Source organism: Numenius arquata, chromosome 14 (genome assembly GCF_964106895.1).
Source record: "Numenius arquata chromosome 14, bNumArq3.hap1.1, whole genome shotgun sequence".
In the NCBI taxonomy this organism is placed as follows: Eukaryota; Metazoa; Chordata; class Aves; order Charadriiformes; family Scolopacidae; genus Numenius; species Numenius arquata.
Genome location: NC_133589.1, coordinates 17,026,454 through 17,042,010, shown reverse-complemented (window position 1 = coordinate 17,042,010; position 15,557 = coordinate 17,026,454).

Sequence of the window (15,557 nt, the reverse complement as noted above, 5' to 3'; positions counted from 1 at the left end):
TGAGAAGCACTGCTCTCCTATTCCATCCCTCCACTGGCCAAGATCAAGATCACCTCAATTCACAGAGAAGTGTCAGCTCTTCACACAGGAATGGCAGGGCTCAGTCGTTTTCAGATAGTTAATTCAATCCTTTAGGAAGAGTAGTTGAGATAAATCAATTTTTTCCAAGATTAAAGATTTATTTCCTACTTTTGGAAATAAATTGCAGAGTTCTCATAAACCTTGAGCATCTGACGTGTCCTCCGCTGACTTCAAACTGCCTCGGCGCTGAGGTTTTCAAGATGAGAGAGCCTACTCCTAGGAACACCCTTCATCTTTTCTATCAAAACACCACTATCACAATGTTCAATGTCTCAGAAGCAAAAAAGAAAACAGAGCTCAATGCGTTTCATGTAAAAAGCCCAGGCTGGCCAGAATCCAAGGCCAACTTGGGCAGAAAGAAACAGCCTGACCTCCAAGATTGTTTTCTTCTCCTATTTGACTTCTCCCGGCTGTTCCGGAGGTTTGGCCAAAGAAAGGTGGAGCAGCACAAATTGTCTGAAGTAATCAAAACCCAGGCCAGGCTCTGCCAACAGGAGAGCCTTCCAGGTCCATCCTCCTCTTCTGCTCTGCCCTGGTGAGGCCACAGCTGGAGCACCAGGTCCAGTTCTGGGCTCCCCAGTTCCAGAAGGACAGGGAACTGCTGGAAAGAGTCCAGTGGAGGCTACGAGGATGATGAGGGACTGGAGCATCTCTCTGTTGAGGAAAGGCCAAGAGCCCCGGGGCTGTTCAGCCAGAGAAGAGAAGACTGAGAAGGGATCTCATCAATGCTGAGCAATATCTAAAGGGCAGGTGGCAAGAGGATGGGGACAGACTCTTTTCAGTGGTGCCCGGTGGCTGGGCAAAGGAAATTCCACCTCACCGTGAGGCAAAACTTCTTTGAGGGTGGCAGATCCCTGGAAGGGGCTGCCCAGAGAGGTGGTGGAGTCTCCTTCTCTGGAGACATTCAAACCTACCTGGACACGTTCCTGTGCAACCTGCTCTGGGTGACCCTGCTCTGGCAGGGGGTTGGAGGAGATGATCTCCAGAGGCCACTTCCAACCCTGACCAGTCTGTGATTCCCCCGGGTGCTATATGATGGCCACACCAAGTACACCCCGATAAACAAGGGAAGTTCTGCATTTCCTAATGCCTCTCGGGTATTCCTCAAGTTAACAGTTCCTGGAGCATGAGGTAATCACTCACCTTTCAAGCAAAGGCTCTGATAAGTAGGTCATTGAGATAAGGAGGACACACGCTGCTGGAGAACCGCAGAGGAAATTTACTGTACCTGTACCCAGATACCCCAGAAAGCAGATTATTTAAGCAAGGCCATAAAAATCAAAGTAGAGCTGTTCGTAGGACCTGGCTGTATTATTTCCAGCTGCACCTCAGTATTATCGCTCAGGTTAATATGCAATTTGCTTTATTCTAGGGCTTGGTGTTTGCTCTGTACTGAAGAAAAGAACAGGAAGGTATCACCAGGGTCTGGGAAGGGAAGTGGCCACGAATCCTGCTAATAAGCAGCAACATCTTCAGGAGAAGATCAAACCCTCCGGGCAGTCAGAATCAGCAGGACTCCTTTCGGCTCTGTCTGAAGTTCAGCCATCTGGGTCCCACACAAATTTCATTTTTAAAGGTTTTCAAGGAAAGTCACGAGTCTGGACCATCATTAGGAGAATTTACTACGGGCTTTCTGGGTAAGGGGCTGGCAGTTTGCCTCACCTGCATGAGGCACCGCGAAACACTCAACTATTGAAATAGAAATAACTTCCCACTCACTTTCACAAGTTGTAAAATCCAATCCTTCTCGTCTCCCAGGGTACTCGGGGCTGGATCAAACCCCCAGGAAACGCTGTTTGCTCCCTTCTGTCAACCATTTGAGGGAAAAAATACTCAATTCTATGAATCCCATTTGCAGAGCGTGAAAACCATGAAAATCTTTGCAATTCGCTAAAAGCAGTGAAGGTAAGATTTGTCACGTCACCATCCACAGCAGCATCACCTCTCCCCATTGCCCAAACACTCTGGTTGAGCTCAGAGCTGCAGGGAGGGTTCTCAGCTGCCAGGTTCAGCAGTTCCTCCAGCCAAAGATGTTGTCCTCGGTCACGGCTTGGTGAGGTCAATAAGTCAGTGATGCAGGAAAGTAAGGAAATGGATCTAAATGCTCCTGCAGCGACAGATTCCATGTTCCAGTAGGACATCCGTACTTTGACCCAGAAGTTGTTTCCAAGATAGCATCTTGGAGATACGTGTCGTGGCTGATTCTCCCCATAGGTGCCGTGCTAAGTCAGGTCCACAAGGTAGGATCTTGGGTCTGGCCCAAGCCTGCTGTTCCTGGAACCACCCCATCTGATCCGAGCGTGACTCCATACGGGACAGAGTGGGAGGGAGCCACTGTCAATTTATATCCTTATCATCCCCATTTTTGCCTCATTAAGTTTGCTAAAGGTGTTTCATTAGCAGTTATCAAAGGGGAGGCCTGTAGCCGCTTACTCATACCGTTTATCTCTGGACTCCAGCCTTTCATACCCTTCTCATACAACCAGAAAAACGAGCGATTGACAGCTGGGAACTCCAGCTTCCTATTTTGACAGAAACGACAAGATCTGCTCGTTCAAAGACATTCTCCATCCACCAAAGTACCAACAGAAGGATCTACAAAACCTGGATGTAACCGGCTGATCAACTCTATTCTAAGATGTACAAGCCATTAACTGATTTCTGTTGATTAAGAAAAAAAATAAAATTTAATAAATTAATAGCCGCCAACTCACTGCACTTCAGGCTGTTCAAACTCCAGTTCCCTGCACCTGAATAATGCTCTAGAGAAGAAAATCTTTGTACTCTGCCGCTTCAGCCAGGACTCCGTGACAAGCTGGGTTTAGCCTGTAGCCTATGACTAAAGCATTCGGGTAGGACGAGTTACTCACCCAGCTCTAGCTAAGAACAGAGGAATCATTTGCAGGTTGCAATTTCGACATCGCACATTAACAGAAGATACAACACTAAATTTAGTTTGCATATAACCAAAGACACCACCTCCCCACCCCCCCTTAAAAAAAAGCACCCGCTCATTCTGGAAGATATGAAAGTGCTTTATAAAGCTATTTCCATTTTCTCCAGAAGTGCTTTCATTTAAGAGTTCACTTCCTATCTTTTTACTTCATTTGACGTTCTCCGATTGTTTCTTTTGGAGGAAAGCTTTTCTCTAATGCTTTGCCATCAAAACACAAGCCCTTAACCTTTTAATGCTTGCTATTAACAGCTCGGTAGAGTATCCATCATGCAAACGATGCTCTAAATAGGGCAGCTCGGGCTGATGAGGAGGGTTACTCTGGTCATTTTTTTTTTTTTTTCTAATGTGTTTGGAAATGGGTATCACTCCAAGACAAAATTAAGGTAATCCCTCTACAATCCCTTTTTTTTCAGTAAGATGTTAACCGCAGCAGCCATGTTACAAAAGTGACTTCAAGCATCCTTCGGGCAGCACTAGAACACCTTCTTCTGATGCAGAAGGATGGATTTACACCACGCGAGCTGAACCTTCAAAAACACCTCCTTCCGTAGATAAAAAAACGCCTTGCACCGCTGAACCCCAGAAGCCCTCACCGTAGATCTAATCCCCTTGCAACGTCTCTGCTCTTTCAATCCAGATGGGATCCTCTCCGTTCAGGAGCTGTTACTCACCACCCCCCTGCACCCCACCATGGTTTGAATTCAGACGCCCACCCTTGTTCCACCCCTCCCTTCAATACCTGCACTTTTCACACTGTCTCCAACACCTACCAGCCCATAAAACCTCCCCACGCCATATCGTGACAGCAAATGGAGATAATTTTTCCAGCACAGATACTTTTCCCACCTTCCTTATTCTTTTGAGCCTGTTTCTCCATCCCCTTCCTACCCACCGCATCTCCTACCGCCAGCCCAGCACAATCCAGGCTCCTCCTGGTTATCAAGGGTTTGGATCTTACTCATTTGAGCAGAGCTGGGTGAAACGTGGTACGTGTGACGTCTACCAGCTTGTGCTGGTAGAATAATGCTCTTGGAATGGGCAACTCTCCCCAGGGAGGAGGAACTGCAGGGACAACCCCCTGGTGGGAAGTGTTCCCAGCAGGAATTGAATTTTCTTCCTTCTATCAGGGTTGGTTTGGGTTTTTTTTTTAATTGTTGTAGACAATTTTTAAGGAAACTCAGACTGATTTAATGACACGCATACCTAACATGCGTACGTACTAAGGTAGTAATGTACTCATTTAAGAATCACCAGGGTGTCTTTCAGAGCCCCTCCCTGCCCAAGCCCTAATATAATATGATAATGAACACGTAAATTAGTAATTACCCTCTCAGAAACATTGCGGGTCATTTCAAGACTTTGTGTGGGTCACAAAAGCCCTCCTTTTGCAGCTACGGGCAAAGCACAGATATTATCATCACTCCAGTGAACCCCTGGGTCACTCCAGGCAGTGAAGTTCATGAGAGAAGTGCAATATTAATTCTGCTTTTGTTGCTAAAAATATGAAGTGTTTGGTTTTGTTTTTTTTTTTTAAAAAAAAAAAAAAAAAAAAAGGCTGTATGAGACCCAACACATCCTCTGGGGAGGATGAACGCACCCTACCGGAGGCAGAGCCGTGCACCTCAAAGGCTGTGTTACTACATTTAATCACTTCCAACTAATGATTTTATAAGTCTGGGGTTCCCAGTCTCGCTTATTCCCAGGGTCTCCTTATTATTATAAATCACGCAGAGGTATTAAATCAGGAGAGAGAAGGCACAGAGCCCACGACATATGTGCTCCCCGGCAGCACACCTCTCTGATAGTATCAAGCCATGGCTCAGTCTTTCTTCTCAGTTTCCTCGTTGCATTTGAGAGATGTTTTTGTGGTTTAATGAACCGAAACCAGAATCAGCTTCGCTCTGCGCTTTGAGAACAGTTCAGGCTCCTGGGGCCGTGTCAGGAGGTCTCCTGGCTGCAGAAGACAACCTTCCCTTCGTTTCAAGGGCCACAACTTTGGCAGCCCCCTGATGAGACACAGATTTTGCAAACTCATTTCTGCTATGCCACGATTTTAGGAAAAAAATCTACTATAAAAGTAATGAATTCCTGTTCTACCTCAAGGCAATGGAGGAGGAATAAAAGCACTGTGCTTCTCTCCAGCTCTCTGCTGGGATGAGGCTGATGTCCAGCACCAGAGCTGCTCAAGATCCTCCTGCCCGCACAACCCATCACCCCAGACAGCCCTTCAGGAATCACTGTATTTTATTTGAACATCAACATTTAAACCCAAAATGACCACACTACCGCGTGGAACTGGCTACGGAAAGCCAGCAGCGATAATCTGATTTCTCAAACAGGATAAAGAGATCATCTTACCTGTAACCACTGCCTGCTACACAAGTAATCGGGCACCTTTTTGAATACCTCAGGGATCTTATTTCTTAAATCTTCTTGTACAGGCATCAGGTTTTAAGGCTGAACTTTGACTAACGGGCTCAAGCGTCCGACCAGGCTGATTCTTTCTAAACTAATAACTCTTAATTGACATAACCGAGTCCAGCAGCCAGCGTGTCCTCCAACGAGCATTTGCTTCAGCGTTTACAAAAGATGCTCATTACATGGAAACACAGAGGGTTAAACTTCGACACCTAGAAATTCTCTTAGAAAGCCACTAAAGGAATAAAATGATCACAGCGAAGTGGCATAAGCAAAGTAAGATGTAGCCACGGCGTCATTACAAGCCACGCTCTTGCTGAGGACGAGCAGGAGGGGAAGGCAGGCAGGTCACGTGCCGATTGATTTACTGCGGTTTCGCTGCTGGAAAAGACTTAGCAACACGCCATTTCCCCAAACAAGTCGTCGCTAAAATAACAATACACAGATGAGAAGTGCAGGAGCATCCAAAGCAGACGATTGGAGATCGATATCCCGCATCACACGGCGGCGTATCACCACAGCACAGGGGTCTCAGGGGGGTACAGGTGGCACTAGAGTCACTTTTTGGACTTAACGACTTAAATTTGACAATCCAGCTACAGTCATTAGACTTCCCTCAGAAGACACTCGGTTCAGACAGGTCCCAGCCGCTGCCCACCACTTTTTAAGCCACCACTGATAACAAATTTTCAGTTTGGGTGTTATCAGAAAAAACAAGCCATATGGCCAACATAAGAAGGACATGGACCTGTTGGAGCACCTGAGGAGGCCACGGAGATGCTGGGAGGGCTGGAGCCCCTCTGCTGTGAGGACAGGCTGAGAGAGTTGGGGGGGGTTAGCCTGGAGAACAGAAGGCTCCAGGGAGACCTTAGAGCCCCTTCCAGGCTCTCAAGGGGCTCCAGGAAAGCTGGGGAGGGACTCTTGATGAGGGAGGGGAGCCATAGGAGGAGGGGGAAGGGTTTGACACTGAAAGAGGGGAGATGGAGCTGAGATCTGGGGAAGAACTTCTTTGGTGTGAGGGTGGTGAGAGCCTGGCCCAGGTTGCCCAGAGAAGCTGTGGCTGCCCCATCCCTGGAGGGGTTCAAGGCCAGGTTGGAGGGGGCTTGGAGCAACCTGGTCTGGTGGGAGGTGTCCCTGCCCAGGGCAAGGGGTGGCACTGGATGGGTGGATGGTCTTTAAGGTCCCTTCCAACCCAAACTATTCTATGACTTTATAAAGTCACAGTACGCTCTTCAGATGGACACCACACAAGGTTGATCACCTGCCAAGGGTGGGCAGCCAGGCATGTGTCACTTTCCGGACACTAAAATACTGCAAAGTGACTCTGGTTTTCTCCCAGAGCACAGCAATAGCTTAAACTCTTCCAGTGAAGTGTAGAAACCCATGTCTAAAGGGAACAGTTCTGCAATCTCAGTGTTTGGGTCCATCCTTTCACCTCACCCCCACCCTTTGCTGGGTTCCTTGGATGTGCCCCATTTCCAAGGAGCCCACAACACCTCGGAAGGAGATCCTATCCTTTCTTACAAGGTGATGCTCAGGCAGGAGCTCCGGGACCTGGGTCACAGGACACAAATCACTTCCCTTTTCTCCGCATAAGCAAATGTAGGCTTGCACAAACACGGGGCTGCCCGAACACATGCAACTTTAATCATGTTGAGATAAGACTTCCCCTGCCATTTTAGGTGAAATAACCTGAGTTTTAAAAAGGCAGGTGGGAAAAAGATTCCAAGGACATACTATTTGGGACACAAGTACGTTGAGGGGGAGGGTATTCATGGAGGGAATTAAAAAGCTCCTTATAAAAATTATTTATAAATAAAAAGATGCTAAGAAAAACTCTTGCACTGTCTTACTCAAACGGTCCAGAACAATCAATAGATGAGCAGCAACATGTAAAATGAACTTACGAAAGGTATAAAGTATGGCCTTTTTAGTTAAAGGTTTGTTTTTTTTTAAAAAAAAAAACAAACACGTTTATCTTCAAGTTTTAACTGAGCCTTCCTACAAAGATGAACAGTCTTGCTCTTACAGATGGGTACTTGACACTTAAAAATTCCAAAAAAGCTTGCTCTTTGCCACTTGTTCAAATGTGGCAGCTCCTTGGACCAGAGAGGAGACTGGAGAAAAGATGCATAAGCGATGGGAGTCGCAAACCTGGCACGCTCGCGTATCAGCACTCAGCCTCCAAGATGCATTAACGGACTTCTCAAATACTTCCCTGTCTGCAAAGCCGTAAATATAAACCCTTATTTATCTGAATCCGCAGACAACGTGCAATAATACCCCGAGAAACGCTCCGAATTGCAGCTGTTTGCAATCCTAACGTAAGGAGTCTCTGCAAATATGCACATCTGCAGAGCTGGAAATGGAAAGCACTAAAAAGAAAGCGAATGTAAGAAGAAAACAATTATTCAGCATATTTCTTAAAGTGGCACTTCTATTCAGATGTAGCTCCAGCTACAGAAAGGCAAACCCCCGCTGAGATTTTCCCTGCACTGACACATCCCAGCGCCTCGTTTTCCAGGTAGTTCTCCAACATTCACTCCTGGCAGGATTAAACCCTTCACCTTGCGGGGAGGGAACTCTCCCAACACCAGACTAAGTAAAGCAGCATCAGTGCAAGGCTTATGGTAAACTTGGGAGAAGGATTATACCTTACCCAATATATCACACCAGCCAGACCCCATTTCCAAGGAGGCACGATTAAACTACACAAAGATATGATCTTTCATAAGACCCTCAACCTCTGTCAAAGAGAAGCAAAAAAACCCCAAAACAACCACGACAGTATTGCAAGTTTAATTCCTGGCAAGAGCATTAAAACTTGTGTTGGGCATTGACGAGCGTTTAATGAAACTATCGCGGACAGCACTTACCATGGGAATAACTCTGCAAGGAAGTCTTTTTAAAGTCTAAACGTTTCCAAAGGACACGCAGGAAGAACATCTAGTCCACTTGAAGAAAAACAAGATGTCGATATCTGCAATGTTTCTGCGCTTCGGGGTGTTTCACAACAGCTTTCTGCTGCTTCTGCCCCTAGCATCTCCTGCGGCGCTGGGGCAAGGGTTGCCTGCAGCCCCCCCGGGGGGGGTGTCACAGGGCTCTCCTCCTCCCTGGGGAGTCACAAACTTGACTTAGGTCAACACCACTCAGCCCAGCTTTCCTCAAGCACCAGCAGGGAACAAGAAAAAGCAGCTCAAACTTTGGCTTCTCCTTCACCTTTCCCCCATCACAAACTTCTCCTGGTCTCCTGGGTGGCTGGTGGAGCCCTTGGACACAGATGGGAGCAGGAACAGCCTTGGTGCCGAGCAGCGACCTCACGCAACAGATATTATAAGCTAGGGATTGCATCGTCCTCCTCTTCCCCCTTTCCCTTCTCCCCCCCTCCAGCGTTTGCAAAAAGAAAGCCAAGGAATTGTAGGAAATTCAATCTTCTCTCCACAGGCAACGGAACTGGGCAACAGTCTGGGAGGGGAACAACACAAATCCAACCACTCTCTCCCCTGCATCCCTTCCAGACCTTGATTTTAAACACACTGTTCTTCCAACACCGGCTACTACCCCAGGAAAAAAAATAAAATAAAATAATTTGGACCAACTTCAGTGGAAGAAGCTGCCCTCAATCCCAAGGAAAAGGACGGAGCTGCAATACCACTAGAATAAATCTGTTCTGTTTTCACTCGCCGAAGCAGGGGAGAATCGACCAAGCACAACATAGAGTTTTCAGACAAAATTATCTCTCATAAGGAGGAAAAAACAAAACAAAACCAAACCAAACCAAACCACTCCTCCCCTGCATTCAGCGCTGACTTTGGCCTCCTGACAAGCCACTACACAAAACAGATGAGCGTGCGCCTTTCGCAAAAGAGGGGACAAAAAGGAATCACGACGATCCCCCCCCCGGGGAAGAAATTCATGCTGCAATTAAAGCCGTAATAAAACATTAAATCAAACTGCTAAAAATACACGCTGATTGCAGACCCCGCCACAAACTCAGAGATGCTGAAATAAAATAAAAGCTAATTGGGAGCATGAAGGCAAAGTGCCGGGAAATGGTAAAAGAAATGTAATTCCGGGCATGAGCCCCACGGGAGAGAGGGATCAGGGAAGAAAACAAAAAACGAAGGAATTTGTGATGTTGCTAAAAGAGCCCGAAACACTTCAGGTGGAATGAAAGCTTCCTATCCTGATTGGAAATAGAAAATGGAAATGTGGATAAAGAAAGGAATAAAACATGGCAGGGGGAGGAAGGTAAGAGTGGAAAAATGTTGCTTCACAGCAGAAACACCTTCCATAAAGTGTGGGTTCTCCTGAGCCCGGGCTCGGAGACGCTGCGTCCTTCCCGATACTCCAGAGGACCTGCTCCATGGAAATAAACCCCAAGGACCTTCAGGAAAGGACAGGCACATGCCACACGCTTTACCTCTATAAACAGCATTCTAAGCATCTTCTTTTGACAAAACAAAGCTGGCAAACACCTTAATTGTGTCTCCAAAAGCACAATATTGCCGTGTTAACACCTGGGATGCGGAGACCCAAATACAAATATCGTTATTAACAGGAAATATCTGCTGGCTGATAAAAGGATAATGATTTGGAAGGATTTTAGGACACGTTATTCTACCAGACAGGTATCAGCCTATACACGTAAAAAGCTACATTTTTTTCCTCCTTTAACACCCATTAAGAAATATAACAACAGTAACAGCAGCTCATTCTAACTGATCTAAATAACGTGCATTAAAATACCCGAGCAGAACACCAGTTCCTCAGAGTTTTTAGGTATCCACACACCAAGCGAACCCCAGCGCACGAGCTTAGTAGCACATGCCAGGTTTTAATGCTTTTCTACTAAAATAATCACAACGAACCAACGCTCAACTATCAGGGGATTGATACGATCATCATCTAGCGCAAAAAGGCTTTTCAAGCATTTAGTGGAGCTTGAGGGTCAATAATTTTGCCTTAATACCCTTTATTCCAACTGAAGACAGCACAGCCCACATTTAGCTACCCGGGTTTTTGAAATACAGCATATATATCGTAGTTATTATACATCCTGAAAGGTGTTGTGTATAAATATATAAACAATTCCGCTAAATCAGCTATTTCCTTCAGAGAAAAAGCTTTCATTCTGGCAGAAGCATCCTTAACAGACCGGCTTTCCTGCTGCAAAATCAGTTCTGATTCCCTTTTCTTCTAACCCCGCCGGAAGGGACACGAAGGTTGGGGGCCACCGCAGGCACTGCCGAGGGTGTCACAGCAGACAGAGCCACACCGTTCTGCCCTCTGCACCTACACAGGCTTTGCTGCACAACCCGTAAAGACGTGGAACAGCTCACCGGCACGAAGCCCCAGCTCCCGTTTCATGATTTAGTAACGCGGGGATAATAAAGGGGCACAGAAAGTTACGCGACTTGAAAGCCAAAAAAGGAAGCCAGATGTTGGAGCCGAGGCTTAGAACTTTAAAGTTCCTATTCTCTTGTTTCTCTACTGAGTAGAGAAGAGTCAAAATGGTTTGGAAAAGGGTTCGCTTTTGTTTTTAAGCTGTGTACTTTCAGGGGACATACAGAAAGCTGAGAGAAGTTCAGGCTCCACCACAGCGGTCTAGTTTTGCTGCGTGGGAGCAGGGGCTGCCTGGGGGAGGAGACGACACGCTCCAGCTCCTCTTGGTCTCAAAAAGCTCCCCGACCAGCAGAAGCCACCTCGCCATGCGTGAGCGCTTCCTGCCTGCAGCACCACGCTCAGCTTCACCAGCTGCTTCTCCAGCTCTCCTCGTGGCAAGACATCCCTATAGCTCACCCATAGCTTCAGGACCTGGCGGTGGCAGCCCAATTGGAGGGTCTCTGGAGCAACAGGACAGACAGACAGAGGTTTTTTTATGCAAAGGAAGAAGCTCTTGCTGTCTCCTGCCACAACGATGTCCTCGGCCACCTGCACAGTGGACACCAGGAGCGGTTCCCAAAAGCAAAGGACCGGTTCACAGCCCACAGACCTGCTCCAGCCTCAGCTGTGCTGACACACATACTAAATGCAGCTATTTGGGTAATTCAGCAGCCAGCTCCTTGGCAACCAGAGGTGCCAGAAGAACCCATGGCTCACCAGCATTACCTGCCGAGATACGCCGCAATCCAGACATACTTGATTCCTTAGAACACGGAAGGCTTTTTAAACCATCATCAAGTCTCCAAAGGAAGCTTTAAGCATAAGAAAACGACAGCACTTAGAGCTAAAAAAAAAAAAACTTGGAAGGTGATAATAGGGGCTATAAAATAAAAGCTAGGATGCCGCTGTGGAAAACTTAGAAAGATTCAAGCTACACCCCCCCCACTGCCTACTTCCATTTTGGCATGTTATATTTGCTTCCCGCAGAACAGGGACACAAGCTCCTTTGGATCTGCTGCTTCTACAGTCCGTGTCCCGCTTTGCCACGCGCTGATGAGGCCCAGTGATAACCCGAGAGAAGCCTGACCTGGTTTGTACCGAAAGCCGGCGTGTTTGAGAAGCCTGTTTGCAGTTCTGTGACTGAAGGGTCGACTCCGTCCCACATCCTTAAATCCGATACCTAACACAATAGCATTTCCTGGAAGAAGTCCCTTTTCCTAAGCTGTTTGTTGAGTCGCTGGCGGGATACATGTCCCAGATCACTGAGGAATACATTCGCCAGGAGGTAATCACCCAGCTTCCAACCTCATTTGGGGGTTACGAATGCACTTGCCAGGTGACTGGTACCCTCAGGAGATCATCACCGAGCCCTGACAGTTTCAGAGATGGTTCATCTTTGCTAGTGGAAGCAGAAAAAAAAGTGAAAGAACGAGCGACAAGACAAAGGCATAGCTCATTTGGATGCAAAACACAAGTGCATTCAAGGACTAGTTCCATGTCCAATGTTTTTTTTGAAGCTGTCCTCTAAGGTCATCTAGAAGGATCCTAAAAGTTGACTAGGAAATCATATTAATACTTTCCGCTCTATTAAAGAAGAGAAAAGCTTGAAGAGCAACACCTGAGCTGGAGACACTTACTGTGTCTAGAGGTCCACTTGACCGCACAGAAATCCACTTGAGAAGCCTGTATTTTAAAATATCCTATTTTCTCTACAAAGATATCACGACATCAACGATGACACACACCTTTTTCACAGAGAGCCACCAATGGGATGCCATACAAGGACTATTTAGCAGACACGCAATGTGTTATTAGTCGTCTGAGACGCCACAAGCATCTCATCACCACCACGCACAGCAGGACGACCAGAAGCCTGACACAGCGGGGCCGCTCTTCACAAATACCTCAGAAAGCAAGAGAATGATTCAAGCTTCCTGTGAAATGAAATGGCTTTTTAATGGTGGCGGAAGATTTTTGAGCCATTAGTGGCATCTGAGCCCACTGAACTGGTACTCTGTTCTTTGACACACGTCCAGTTTCCGAGCACTGGTTTCTCCTCCTGCCTTTACTGGGTGCTCTGACTTTACCACTTATTCTCAACATTCCTTCCCAGTTAATATAGCTCTAACTCATTACTGCTCCCATTGCTTACTGCCTTCCACATCAACCCGATTCAACTAATCAAATCTCCTTCCAGAAGCCTGTATTTCTGACAGCAGAGTTGAATTGTGTTTTATTTGTTCCCAGTGTGCCATACAGCATCTCATCTTCACACTTTTCCAACTGTTTCCAGGAAGGAGGGTACACGAGCAGCAGAACATGCCCATCTGTAAGCTCCAAGGAACTGGGAACAGAAGGAAAATCTTGCACAGCATTCACATGGCGAGTTACACCAGTAAATTCTGCAGTATCGCCCGGCAGCTGCTTCTCAACTTCCAAAGCCAGTACTCAGCTTGTAGCTGAACCAAATATTGGATGTTCAAGGGAAAAAGAAAGAAAATACGTGTAACTCAGCAGAGTATTTATTCATCTTCATGAACCAGGGCTGAAGCTAAATTCAGAAAGAGCTGTGACGTGTGGCAGAGAAGTCAGGAGTCCACCCCGAGCCCGCAGGTACCTCCCTCACACACGCAGAGCCAGCAGCAGCAGGAGGCTACTTGTATTTATCGAGGAGACCGCATCCCACCCCAGCTGACACCGTATGGAATAGCAAAGCCTCTCCAAGGGACTAATGAAATTCAACTTAAATGGGCTACAAAAAGCACGGTTTCAACAAACTAGCAATAGATGGAACCAGGAACGCAGCACACAATGTGCAGATGTGATTATTGCGGCTCTTGGGTGAAGAAACACACAACTACAAACCAAGATCCCAACTTCTCGAAGAAAAGGGGTACAAGGCCTGAGCCTGTATTATCTAAGACAGCTTAAACTAGAACATGGCTGAGAACCAGATCAGTAACTACTGCCACTGCCCAGTGGGACTCTCTAGGTGAGACAGGACAGGAGGCAGATCTCCAGGAGCAGATCCTGGGCTGCCAAACACACCTCTCTGCTCATAGATCAACTGCAAAGTACGTGTTTGTGGCTTCCCTTTCTCATAGAATCACAGAATGGTTAGAGTTGGAAGGAACCTTAGAGACCACCCAGTGCCACCTCCTGCCCTGGGCAGGGACACCTCCCACCCACCACACCAGGTTGCTCCAAGCCCCCTCCAACCTGGCCTTGAACCCCTCCAGGGATGGGGCAGTCACAGCTTCTCTGGGCAACCTGGGCCAGGCTCTCACCACCCTCACACCAAAGAAGTTCTTCCCCACATCTCGGCTCAATCTCCCCTCTTTCAGTGTCAAACCTTCCCCCTCCTCCTAGGGCTCCCCTCCCTGATCCAGAGTCCCTCCCCAGCTTTCCTGGAGCCCCTTGAGGGACTGGAAGGGGCTCTAAGGTCTCCCCGGAGCCTTCTCTTCTCCAGGCTGAACCCCCCCAACTCTCTCAGCCTGTCCTCCCAGTAGAGGGGCTCCAGCCCTCCCAGCATCTTCGTAGCCCAACAGGTCAACCTACTGGCTTGCCAACCAAATAAATTTTGGGATATAAGGCTTCCCTGCAGATAGAACATGGGAAAAATAAGAACAGAAGTTATTACCCAGCGTATCACTGCCAGCGCTTGGTATGGTGACAGTGAGCAACAACACCATCCCCTGAAGACAGATTCCCACCTACCAGCCCCGCAAGCCTGACTGTGCGTGGATTAAAGATGTCTTCTCTTGCTTCTTATCGAGAGAGAAAAAAAAAAAAGAAGAAAAAAAAAAAGATTGGGCAAATCAAAGCACGCCGTATCTCAGCTCTGTATCTCTCAGCAGGATTGCACACAGCTATGAGTGCTGCTGCTGGGAGGCAGCTGGAGCCCAGGATCCAGCGCAGAATTAAATATTGCTCTTCACAGAAAGGCGCCCAGGTCGTTTTTGCAGCTTATCCGAGGCCAGACTGGAGGGGAACAGGGCAAGTGCACGGCTGGCACTGGAGAAACCCTCCGATTCCCAACACCCTCCGGCACAAATGTCTCCCAGGAAGAATTTCGGCCTTCGTGGCCTTTTAAAATTCGTTCCCCCAGCGGCTCTGGGGGTGCAGGCCGCCCTGAGGACCCGCAGGCCGCGGCCCAGGTGGTTCCCTACAGCAGGCCCCGGGCTGCCCGGTCCCCGTAGCGGAGGCAGGCCCTGCGGGGTGGCGGGCCCGGGCCTGGCCTCAGGCCCCTCCGGAGCCCAGCGGAGCCTCCCCCCCGCCAAGTCCTCCCCGCCCGCACTCACCATGGCTGCCGGCGGCTCCCGCGGGGCGGCTCTAGGCAGGGCGCCGCGCTCCGCTCATGTCACAGCCGGCGGCGGCGGGGACTCCCCTCCCATGCACCGGCGAGTCCCCGCCGGCCGCACAACCTCAGGCACCGCAGGCGAACCCCCCACCTCACCCGGAGAGTCGCCGCCGCCGCCTCCCAGCCCCCGGGCCTCCCCCGGCCGGCGGGGACGGGGAGCCCGGGGGCGCTGGGAAGGGCAGGCCCGGAGCGGGCCGGGAGCGACTGTGGCCGGCAGAAGGGAAAGGAGGGGGATGGGAGGGAAAGGGAGCGCGGCCCGGCCCGGCGCGGCGGCTGTCGGTGCGGCCGGTGGCTACGCCAGGCGCATCCTGCCGGCCCGGCCCCGCCCCGCCCTCCCGCCGGAAGCGGTGGCCGGGC